This window comes from Streptopelia decaocto, assembly GCF_964273445.1.
Source record: "Streptopelia decaocto genome assembly, chromosome: 4".
NCBI classification, from domain to species: domain Eukaryota; kingdom Metazoa; phylum Chordata; class Aves; order Columbiformes; family Columbidae; genus Streptopelia; species Streptopelia decaocto.
This window is the reverse complement of record NC_138658.1, coordinates 35,847,609-35,860,726: the sequence shown is the minus strand read 5'-3', so window position 1 is coordinate 35,860,726 and position 13,118 is coordinate 35,847,609. Positions and strand designations below refer to the sequence as shown.

The 13,118-nt window shown below is 36.3% G+C and overlaps 1 protein-coding gene across 1 annotated transcript in view; it reads left to right on the top strand.

Moving 5' to 3' along the window:
• Positions 1-1,561: 1,561 nt before the first annotated feature.
• The window catches only part of FSTL5 (follistatin like 5), a gene marked incomplete at its 3' end in the record, with an annotated part of 301,118 nt that continues 289,561 nt past the window's right edge, over positions 1,562-13,118 (top strand). Inside the window, exon 1 of the mRNA XM_082051029.1 lies at positions 1,562-1,625. The remainder of the gene's footprint in view (positions 1,626-13,118) is intronic.

The following is a 13,118-nucleotide window of genomic DNA, read 5'->3' as shown; positions in this document are numbered from 1 at the left end:
TGACATGACCTAATTAGTGGTTGAATAAGAACTCCCTTACAGAACAGGGATAAGACCCCATTTTACTATTTCCTATGCTAACTAGTTCAGATCTTTAACTACTGGATTTACCTAGTTTTGTTACTACAAGTTTGTTCCACGTGTAGACACAAGTATAATTAACCTAGCATGCTAGAATACATCTGAACAGCTGACCTCTGTCTCTATTGCCCTAGTCATGGATGATTTAAAGACAGTTTAATACTTTAATCTGTAACACATTTTCCCAAAAGGCCCAAAGTAGGTAACCTATAATGCCATGAAGAGGAGATACTTAATTTTCATAATGATTTCACATTGAAGATTAAGTACCTACTCTTTAAAAGCAGTGGAATAGATGGTAAATTAATTTAAAATAATAAATCAGATAATTAAATCTTTTATCTCACATAAAAGCAAATTCAAGTGAGACTTCAAACTATTGTTTCTTTGCTTAACTTCATGTAAATATATTTCTAATTTTAGACTGTTATCTTCTGGCTTTTTTGTTGTTTCTTCTGTTCATCCAGAGGTACCTGTTATCTGTCCTATAAATAGAGGATGTAATTAATAGTCTTATATCAGGGCAATTTGTTTCCTTATCTTTCATAACTGAAGATGATTTACAGGAATTTGTCAGTGTGTTATAGCATGGGTTACCACTGAGAAACTCTACCTCAACACTCGGGGCACTAAAACTTGATATGGATGACTGGGATTACCGATGCAGTCTGTGCAGAGCCTCCAGCATATTTGAGCTTTCGGATAGTGGGTTCATATATTAAAGCGTATAAATATTGCATAACACCCAGTCTGCTTTAAAAATGGAAGCACAATAAACCTCTGTGCTCCAGATGGGAACCACTCACTGTTTCACAGCAGTTGGTCTTCTTTCTGCAGGCACCCGTGTCCAAAGTCTTCTGGGTGCAGCTGCTCTGGGAGAGGACTTCCGTCTCTGATGTTATGCGGGGACCAGGCGAAGTGGGGGCAGCCGAGGGACGGGCAGGGGGGCAATGCCCCTGCGGAGGGGAGACCGAAGGGAGAAAACAGTGAACTCCATCAGGGCGACAGCTCTGGGCGGTTGGCCCTTTGGCGAGAAGGGGAGGTGCAATATGAGACGTTAGTAAAAACAAATTAAAAAAAAAATTAAAAAGGGGAGGGGGGAGTTGAGAGCAAGTTTCGCCCCACGTACGGTGATGCCGGCAGCCTGGGGGGCGGGCCGGGGGCGGGGCGAGGGGCGGGCTGAGACGGGCCGAGCGGAGCCGAGCGGCGGCGGGGGCGGCTCAGGGGCTCGGCGCGGCTCACGGGGCCGGTGCTGTCCGCGGCCCGGCGGGTGCTGAAGGGCGGGCGCCCCGCGCCGCCTCCCCGCCGCGCCTCGGGGCCGCGGCTTCGCGCTGCACGGCTGGACCCGGCGGGAAGCGCCGTGCCGGGAATTGCGTCGAGTTTTCTCCGGACTAGCCGGCTCCCTCGCGGATCGCGGCGGGTCCGCTGTTGGCTTTGTTAGGCGAAGAAGTGTTCTTCTCTCGGGGGCGATTCTTGCACGGGGACCTGGAGTTTTTCTCTTTTTCTTTTTTTTCCCGTGTGGACTTTGGTGACTCTTGTATAAGGTAAGCAGGAGATATATATATATATACATATGTGTATATTTTTTTTTTTCAGTTGATATTTGCATATAAGTGGTAGTGAGGTAACAAATGCGATGGAGGAGCCAACAGTCAAAGGCAGAGCAAAGTTGGGAGCTTGTGAGCCCTTAGAGGGAACGCTTGGAAAAAGAGGTGTGCAGTTTTTGGTGAAAAGGGCTCTCTCTGAAAACAAAAGATAGATCTAGAATGAGAAGTTAGAGGCTTATTTTTCTCAAAAACTTGCTGCCAGGCTAATGTTTAAATGTTTGAAAATATTTTGGAAAGCTTGACTGTTATAAAAAGATATCAAAAGATGTTATAGAAGCTGCTTTATAAAACACTAGTATCGGGGACAAGAAAAGCTCTGATTCTGTCTGGTGGCAGAAGGGATATGTAAGGTTATTCTGGGAAGTAGAGAGCAAAGCAGGAATTAAAGAGGATTAAGAAGCATAGCCTCACGTTGCTCTGTGTTCTTATGCGTGTCTGTTTGCGTGTGTAACAGAAGGACGGCGATACCTTGTTACTTGACAAGCAACTTAACGCTGTAATGCTGAACTTGTGAAACAGCAGCTTTCTGAAAGGGATCATCCCCACCTCTACCTCCAAGGTCAATGTGGTGTGTATGTGTGCCCGAGAAAGTTGAGGATTGTTTCCTTTGGTATTGACTGATGAGATGAATGTCAGGCCTTCCTTCAGGCTACAACTAGGTGTAAATGCAAATCTCTGCTAACACTGTATTATTTTGCATTATAGGTCTGCTGTTGTCCATAATTGAATGGAACTGGGAAGTGTGGGCAGATTCAATGTCTTGCTCTTTTAGCTGTGTTTATCATTTCGCAAGGTTGGTAGGGTGCTCTGCTTCACAGAGTGTTTTTCTACTGCTTCTGTGAGTTGTCAGAGTTCTGCACACTCAGAGCAGAGTGCCACACAGGGATTTCTGCACACGCAGAGCAGAGTGCCATGCAGGGATTTCTGTCTGAGGTTAAGGCTGATTCCAGAAGCAATGGGCTGCTGCTGCACGTAGCCAGTGCTACTGAGATGGCTGAATGGAACAAGCAGGCAAAGGAGGTCCCCACCCTATATTTTTTAACATTATGTAGCAATTTATACTTCATGGCTGTGATGAACTTTCTTTGGAACTGGGACCTAAACCACAGGTTTGGTGTGGGATTTTTAAAAAATTATTGTTATTTTTTTTTTTAACCTGTTTGTCCTGCGTGAGTGCTAGCACTTGTAGTAATTGTGAGTGTGAGGTAACTTTTGCTGGTGAGATGAAGCTGATGAAAGGCATTTGTTTCATATTATTATAGTATTGTTTTACTCCCGCATCATTTATTTAATTTTAAGGTGGGTTGTTTCTACTGAATATTTTTATCAGCTAGAATACAAAGATAACCATCTGGCAGCAACTTAGATCTACCGAAGATTAAAGTTAAAAGCAAACAAATTAAGGAGAAAGTAGTTTAGCTTGCTGAGACTTTCATTACATTTAAATAAAATTAGGGAATACATATGTTTTATTGTCTCCCTCTCCCACTCCCACCCCCTGAAGTTATAAAGCAGCTATTGCCTTCCTCTCTCAAATTATAGGGAAAGTAAGTTTATTACACAGCACTTACACTAGTTGTAAACATTTGTTAACAGTCTACCCATCAGCTACGACAGGTCTTATCATCTGCCATTGACACGAATATTAATTTATTTTGATATAATTTTAAATAATTATACTTTTAAAAGTATGCAGATTCAGGATGCTTGCTTTCTAAAGTAGACATCATGAAAATATTTTGGAAAAGTTGATTTTGAAGCATGTGGTGCAAACAGTGCTTTAACTAAGGGAAAAACCACTCCAACTGAATAATCCCAACCCATTAATTCTGTGGCCCTACTTTTAATGTTTATCTGTAAATATACAGGGTTTAAATCTGCAGATTCTTGTTCACTTGAATAGTTTATATTCATACATGTAGTCCTGTCAGCTGCAAAGGGACTATATCTATCATTACACGAGTTACAAGTCATTGATCTTGCTGAGATCAGTCATTTTACCAGCATCAATCAGATGATAAACTTTGATGCCAAGACATTAATTCTGTCTTTTAAATTTATAACTTATATCTGCTTGTATATTCTATGTAATGTTTTGGCTTCATATGAATTCAACTGTGTTATTTTATAAATCACGTTTAAAAAAATGAGCTTTGAAATGATATGTAGACTCTCAAGGAAGTAAAATGGCACTGCTATTTTTCAACAAAATGGTGTTCTAAATATACATGCAAACCAAGTGTGGTCCATAGCCATTTTGGTCATGTTTTCTGATTACAAAAATCTGTCTTCAGTAGTAATCTTTCTTCAGGCATATTTGTATACTTGTAAGGCCGTGTTTTTGTATATTGTGCAGTTCTAACACCTTTAACAACACCATTCAAAAGTTGAGGAAAACTTGATGCTTATGAATGGACCAAACAGCTGACTGCAGAACTAATGCAGGGAGGAGCTTTGTCATAAAATCAGTACTCAGGGAAACCCCCTGTTTACAGTGTTGTATTATAGACCCTGCTTACACTCACCAACACACAAAGATGTGCACATGGGGGCATATGCTTACAATTATTGATGATATCAACACACATATAACCTGCCAGGCATCTTAAGCTTACACTTGATAGTGGATCACTTGGCTATTTGCTGGGCTGCAACCTTTGACAGTAAATGGTACTCAGTAAAAACAAAAATCCACAAATGCTATGGTTGCTCAGTTCTAGGTGTGTTCTAGATCTAGATAATCATGTCGGTTTGTCGTTCTGATATTTTTTTATATGAGTTTATAAAAAAATCTTCAGTCTGTGTTTAAAAAAGCAAACATATTCAATCCTAGGGAAAAAAAAATATTTCAACCATATTAACTATATCTCTAATAAATAAAAAATGTTTTGTGGTTCTTTGTTTGTTTGTTTGTTTTCTTTCTTCCTCCTAGGGATAAATGCATGTATTTCTGTACATATTTGGTACAGTGCTTTGGTACCTTGCCTCTTGGTAGACAGAAAAGTCAAAGAAAAGAGCTGAAACTTTGTCTCTGTAATAAAGAGATACTGAGAAAGCTGTGGGTTGAATAAGAGTTGTGGTTGACCAGCACCTTTGAAAACAGTGCTGTATGAAACTTTCTTTAGCACCTCCAAGTATCAAAGGTGACTAGTGCCCAGGGAATGTAGCCAAGAGAAATCAAACACACAGGCTAACTTTCTTTTCTTAGTTTTGAGGTTACTTAAATAACCTCTAGGTACAAAGTCTTGTATCCTAGTAGGTAGGTTGTATGCCTTTCTAGCACTTACTTTTATTAATATATGCATTTTCATTCAGTTGGGCCAGTACAGATAAACAAATTTCTGCACAGTTAACGTGGCAGAAAAACTACAAAAATGCTCCTCATTTGCCAGTATCATTTGCCTATTTCCTCTTTGTCATTGACACCTCTGTTTCTATGGGCAGAGTGTGTTGGCCAAGAGATGTAATGCAGTAAGTTCAAATCAGCCAACCTGTTGTGATCTAGCTAGGTGTAGTTTCTTACCAAGTGGCTATAGGAATGACTTGAAAATATGTATTTGTTTTCTATTCATAGCTTTATTTGATAGCAATGTCTATGCAGGTACTTACCATTACTACTCTAGGAATGATAACAGTAAATCTATTCAATTAATCAGTCTTCTTATCATACACTAAGTAAAATTAGTGGTGAATTATTTGTTTGCATTGCTGAGTTGTGCAAATCTTGAGAAAATAAGTTCTAAAGAGTTAAATGAGGGGAGAGTTGGCAACGCTTGCACTGATTGCTTGAAGTAGGTTGAAGTTCACAGTTTATTTGCATTTGAATTAATTGAGGTTGGTGTCCAGCAGTGCTTTTCAGAACAGGCTTCAGAAAGACTTATTTGTATAATAAAGTACTTGAAAATGTTAGTAGGAAGATGAAGGATATTTAAAATACTTCTTTCTTTTCCTGGCAGAGCAAGCTTTTTTCTCATTTTCCTCTAAGTAAGGCGTATTGTAGTTCTGAAATATTTTTACCAGTGAATGGGTGTTTTTGTGTTAAAAGCCACAATCATTTTTAAACCAGCATATTAAAAACTTTCTGCACTCATTTTAGTTTCTTCACGAAGTTCTTAATACCTGCAAAAAGAAATAAAATAATCTTAAAATAGCTCATAACATGAACCAGTTAAAATGTTATTCCTTACTAAAACTGCTCTTCTATTAAATGCTAAGAACTTCTGGTTTATTACTTTGTCTAATTTTGTTTCCATTAGGAAACAAAATATTTTAGATTATTTCTTTGTTGTGCCTCTGAATTGTACATATTTTATTACAAAAGAACTTTATCTTCCTAAATAATATGTAAATCATTATACTTTTAATGACATTTAAACAAATCAATTAGTGATGAAACAAAAACAGCTAGAAAATTTTCTCTTTCTTGATAAGTAATGCAAATAAACTTCTTTGTGAAAGAGCTTGCAGATTATGACTTGCTTCAAAGTTGAACATTTCAAATTGTATTTTTAAAAAATACATTTTCTTTCATAAACTTTATTTAAAACTCTGTTATAACTGATAATGTGTGTTACTTATGGGTTTTGTTAAACTTTGTCAATCATAATTAGTAGAAAAGAAAGAAAGAAGCACTTTCACATCATTGTAGCAGATCAACGGAAATCTTAATTAACGTGCAAGAGTAGAAATAAAAGAAATACAACTTTTCTTTCCATTAGAGACTGGAAATAGTACTGCTGATACTACTATTATATAAATAACCCTTTAGCATGAGGACTGTATTTGGTGACATCCATATCCTTCCAGTGATAACAAGAAACAGGAGCAACATAAGTATTAGATTCATGAAAATGCAATGATAATGTAAGAAGATTTATTTAGGAAAAAAGTGAAGAGTGGTCAAAATAACTGTGAAAAAGTTGCTCTTTAAATCGAGTCTGAACCTCCACGTTTCAGTGCATGGTCATTATCTTTTCACTTAATTTACTCTAGTCTATCCACAGTTTTCTTGCACCAGGGGACCCAAAACATGATTCAGTATGCTAGATGTGATCTAACTCAAGATGTTGATGACCAGCATTCTGAAAGGTTGCAATATCTGTCTACATATAAAGACAAAATACATAGAAATAATAGAAGAAGAGAAGTAAAATAGATTAGGAAGAAAATTCTGCTGTGAGTTATATATTCCAGAACTTGCTACAAAAGGATTTCTGTTTTTCCAGGAAAGCATAGCAATATGGCCTCTAGTCAAGACCAGCATAAAAATTCCTTGGCTATCATTCCTTGGACATATTTGTTCTCTGTGTGAAGTCTAGGTGAGAGAGCACCAAGTACAACTACAGTTTTTAACTACAGTTTTTTCTGTATAGAAGGACTATTAAAATCCGAGTTTTCTTTTAAGAAATGATCCCTGGCACTACCAGGTTGGTTTTTTTTTTAATATAAGATTGAAACGCATTTAGTGTATAAACAGAAAAGACTAGCATCTTCTTTCTGAGGACAAATTCTATTTTGGTGTAATGGAAAGTTAAATGCACATGTATGAATGACCAATACACAAATAACTACCTTTTAGAGTTGCAGCAGTCCAAGTTTCTATTAATACCACAGAAAATAACCTCTTGCACATAGGTAATAGAAGAGATGCACCATGTTCATTTTGAAAATGATTTTTACATTTGCAGTTTTGTTTCAGGAGAAGGAGAGTTATTTTGGCGCATTTTAGAATGTTTTTTGTTGCTTTTACATCACCATTTTTAGCAGTGGCTAATTTTTCCCTGCTAAGGGCCTGATTTAAGTCAACAAAAACCAGAAAAAAACCTTTGTAAGACATTGTTTATACAATATCTTGGTGACTATTCACTTTTTATGAAAGATTTGAGATTGTTGAACCTCTAAAATAAAATCTGAGACCAAGAGCCTATTAGTAATGGCAGATTTTCTCAGTGTTGTCCAGGCATTCCTCATGTCTGAAAGGTGAAAGCTCAGAAAATGGTCAGAAACCCACTATCATTTCCAACCATTTGCTCAGTTAGCCCTACAGTATTTATAGGAGTGCAAAACCTGATACTGAAATGAAACATCTTATTTTAACAGTGAGTCTTTCTTTTCTTCTTCACTCTGTTTCAAGATGGAAACATAAGTTCAGCTCATCTTCTGTTTTAGCAGCAGAAAGGCCACAGAGAAGGAAGAGACGCTCTTCCTGACAGTATTTTTGGCTTGCCCTTGTAAAATTAAGTTGCATGGGTTCTCCCTCTCCTTGCATCAGCCAAGATTCGCCATAACCTCACCTTCAGTGAGAAATCAATGTTTTTAATCTTGAGTGCTGATTTCCAAATTGAAACACACTTTATCACATTGCTGTTCTTCCATATTATCAAGTCCTTTGGCAGAGATAGTTCTTATTTAAAATAAACCACAAGACACAGCACCATGTTATGATAGTTTGAAGACTTATCATGTTTTGTATTTATTTCCTATGTTTTTTTAAGGTAAATGTCTTAGCTAATATAGGAGAGAGTTAAAATATTAATTTTAAATTTGTTGGTCCTCTAACATATATCTTATGCTTTTGTCTTCCATTTATACTACCTTTATATTCTTGTGTAATTCAGAACCCTACCAGTAATGAGTATTATGGTAGTATTTTAACATGAATATTACATTTCTATTTTAGATTTTATGATTTTTTTCTCCAGGCTGTTTTTGATAAACAGTAATATTCTGTAAAAAATGTTCTACTCATTGATGCATGAGCTGATTTAGTTCTTTCCTTGGGACACTAAAAGAAAATATTATAATTAACATCACTCCAGGGACTTAACTTTTGTATTATGCTAATTATTCTTTAAACTGGAAACAGTTTTTCAAGTGAATTTAAACTGTGTTGCTGATTCTTTTCTTTTTTGCTTAGAGAATTATTGTCACAAAAATAGTTGAATGGTCTATATTTGTACGTTCTTGTTGCAGTCAGCAGGATGGGGGCAGGTTAGCTGCACCTTGGGGGTTTCATTTGAAGCATTACAAGAGTGCTTCAGGCAGCAGATCGTAAAATTGGTGTCCCCTATGGACCAAAAATCTAATATTTTAATATATTTGTGTTCTTCATATCTTTTCAGTGTGATAGTCATATTCATCTACTGCTCTAAGTTCTTGGTAACTTCTTCCATGCATTAGTAAACTTTTAAGAGTGTTCCTATGCTTGTCTTTGTAAAAATATATGTGGTACATACATAAAAATTTAATAAAGTGATACTGAAAATTTGGTTTCTATCCCTAACGCTTCAGAAATCAATATAAAAAATAATGCCCCCCCATCATAATTTCTGAGATAGAACAGCTCTCATATTATTAAAGAGAGATAAATGAAATTTTGTGATACGATTTGCTGACTGTAATGATTTAGTTTGTTTTTATTAATTTATGTGCTACATCTGACTCCTCCAAGAACGATGTGAAGTAATATGGCTAGTAATTTTGGGTTTATCATTCTCTGCTTTGTTTGTGTGAGACAAAAGGTCCAAATTTAGTGAGTTAGTCTTGTATTTATGATAAACTGGGTATTTGTTCCTAGAATTATCATGTGTGTAAATGCTGAAAGAAAGCTTAAAGGGTCTGATCATGAAGTTCTTAATGGTTATAACATAAGTAAGGATTCTCATATCTTTGTTCTTTCTAACAAAGAAAGTAAGCCATAGAATTTATGCTTGCATAGAAATTCTGAATTTTAAAAGTCTGTGTTATTTAAGTATTAAGTTGGGGTTCCTACAAAAAAAAAGAGATACAATATTATATACAAGTATTGAAGAAAATAATTCTCTTTTTTTTTTTTAATAAAATTCGAAGTAAAGACTCACTTTAAACTTCCCCTACATCTGAGATTCTTAAGGCCTCAGATTATAATTTTTATTTTCAACATTAATTTTCTTATCCCATCATGCAGCAGAAGGATGCTGGGGCACACTGGTTTATATCCATTAACATCCCTGTAAGACCCAGCTTGTTGTTTTTAAGGAATATGATGATTTGGTAATTTTTGAGATTCTTTAGCGTTGTTTAGCTATTTCTCACTGGAACTGGATTTTTGAGGTGACCTTTGACAAGGTCCACCAATCTACAAGCCATGGCCAAGTAGGGAGGGCAAGAAGGAATACCATTTGCTGAAAAAAATTTGAACACAAAATGTCAACTGTAAAACTTTGTAAGTTAAAACACCACCTTTAATTTAAATTGAGGCACAAAGAAATAGAAAAGTGCTGCAGAAGGCAGTCAAACTCCTTTCCGTCTACATAGAATGCAAAACATGAATGAATAAGCAGTGCGCAGTGAAGGTTAAGTTAATTTACAAAGATGAGTGATAAAAGAGAAGCTTCAGAGTTGAAGTTTCCCAACTGAAAATTATGTGTCTAGGCAAGTATATTAATCTGAAATCTGTTGTTATCACTGTAGGAAAATTTGATATCTTTGAGTTTTCAAATATTAACAAATACCTTTTAAGAGCTGTTACCCATAGATTTCTAATATAGTACATTTCTGAGTTTACTTAGTCTCTCAAAATTACCAGGAAATGGAAAACAGAAAATAAAAGGCTAAGCTTTCTAGGAGCTGAACAGTAAGATACCCAGGAGAAGCCACATAACTGCTCACCAATGAAGGGGCAGAATTTGGCAGAATTGGGATTAAAGAACGGAGTGGAAAGTGAAGACAAAATTAAGCAGTTTTACATATAAACTAACAAAAACTTCAGAGCATGCTCTTAAATATCCTTAGGAAAAAAAACCAACAAACTATGGATCGAGAAATATTTTTCTCATGCTCTGTGTTATGACACTGTGCCATTTTTCTCTTCAGCAGAAATTAAATTTTAGTGTAAAATTTTTAGGCAGAGGGTAGAAGCCTTTGACAAATCTCACTAGAAAAACTGTTCTTGTTTGCTGTACATCTTAGTATCTGCTAAGAGTAAAAATATTAATGAAATAATCCTAAACCAGAAAAACATAACTCATGATCCACCAAAAGAGAATTAAATGAGGTAGCTCTTTCCTTGAAAGACATAAGGGAGAGAAGTCCTCAATATATACACTTATGACATTGAGCCTACTTTTCTTTCTCCTAGTTTCTAGTGGAAAAAAAAGTGGAATCAGTGGTGGAAAAAGAAAAAAAAATCTAGCTTTTCTGTGCTCCCAGACTGACTGAAAACCGGTTACATTTACATTAATATTGTCATAGCAGGTTTGGATAAGTGAAAATATGAGGATAAATCAGATACCATATGTGCAGTTCCACACTTAATTACTAAAACAACACTTCTGTAATGAAGACTGTGTAATTGTTTTGAAATTTGCTTTCTCCTCTTTATCATTGCATGCATGTTATTTCTGACCATCTGCAGGAAATATTATGAAATTAGGGTCACTGGGCAACTCTAATAACAGAAGAATGTTATGCTAAAAATCTGTATTACTAAAGAAGGCTCCTAAATTACTGGATGCTCATCAAGGGCTGTTATGATCCACAATGTCAATCTAAGTTCTAGTTAAATGACAAAACCCCAAAAACTAGAAGACCACTTTAAAATGGATGTTTGCAGTGTCAAGCTAAGATAATGTCACCTAGTAAAAACAAAACTTTGCAGAAATTGGCTGCAAGATGAAAATCTATTACTTCTGTCTATATAATTCACAGTCACAACATCAAAAAAGTCTTCCATGTTGCTGTGGGATTCAGGGTCAAGCTGTAATCACCACAATATAATTCAGATACCCATGTACTGAGCTTACTTAAACAACATTTCAATTATATTTTAAGTGTAGTGATTTAGAGTTTATTGTGCTCATGAACTGGAGAATAAGCTATGTATTTTCACACTATAGCTAAGTCCTTACTGGACTCCGATATCTATCAGGAAAACAAAGGACAAAAGTATTAAACTATATTAATCTATCATTTTGCAGACAGTCACTGAATGGAATTGGTGAAATGATTTAAAAACGTTTTGTCTTGTTGAAGTAAAGATTTCCTATGTTGTGTGAATATTTTGAGAAAGTAGATGTCATGCACAAACCACGCAAATAGTATAATTCCGTAACTGTTTTACTTGAAGACCGGTTTAGATATCCTTTAGTTTCTCCAGAACAAAAAATGAAAATAAAGCTTCATTAAAATGCTATGAAATTTCAAACAGCAGGTACTGGAATTAAGATTAGAAAATATTTGCAAAACTTTCATTGAAGAAAAAAATCTGTGATTATAAGAATTATAAAGAGCAAGTATTATACTATAAAACAAAAAGTGAATGTCTAGAGGAATGTTACTTTATCCGTGTTGGGGCCGGTGCTATCCCTCCTTTCCTTCTGTTGACCAATTGTGTTCCTGTGAGCTGGTGATGAGATGGACTAAGGAACTGACCTGACCAGAAATTACCCTTTGCCTCTGCTCCCCTGCACCTCAAATGGTTATCAGTTGGAATATCATGGCCTAAGATCAGTTTAAGCACTCATGGAACAAACCAGCTTTCTTCAAAATTATGTAAAATTGATTTGAACTAGTGTGTTACTGTGAACTTAGAGTAGTCTGTAAAAATAATTGCCCAAGATAAAAGCTGAACAAAACAGCAGAGTCCTATTACTTAAGTCGCTGATCTGCAGGTAACTACTCTTCCTGCTCCCAATACATAGTTTTAAGCCTTTTTGTCAGGGCTTCGGGTGGGATACTTGGTCCCTATGGTATAAATTCAAGAGGGTGATAGTAGCCTTATGGGAATATTATTCTAAAAAGAGATTGCTGGAAAGCAAACAGTTTTATAGCTACATTTATCCTCCCAGACATGTTTCTGATATCCTATTATAGTATTAAAAAAAAAAAAAAAAAAAATTCTGGAAAGGGCTGGCTTGCCTAACTTTCTACATTTTTTTTTTTTTCTGCTGTAGTTTTAAAATATTCCCTTTCTAGATTTGCATCTCTCTTGGGCTTCTAGAGTAGCCAAAACTGGGGCAAAATGTAGACCTGAATCCAAGCTATCTTTCATGAGTGGTCTTCAAAGAAATCAAGTAACTTTGGAAATAAGGGATAATTTTGGATTCTTTTAATGACACTACTCCTTCCCACCCACCTCCCCACCTGCCATGTGTATTTTGTGTTATCCTGTTGTGCACTCAGAACTATGGGGACCTCAGGGGCTGTAGTACTATTATGGGCCATGAACAGGGAGCAGTACCTAGCAGCACCTCTCAAATTGGATCTCAGGTTGTCAGTCAGGGCTGGCTTTAAGCAAAGGAGGCTGCCCAAAGCAGCCAGCTGTTGGGAAAGAGCAGCAATGGCTCTGCTCTTGTTTTGTTGTTGAGCATTCAGCCTAGAAATTGTATCCACTAGCCTCAGGGCCTGCACTGACTCGTCGCAATCCTTTATTGAGAGATTAGGGAATATGAG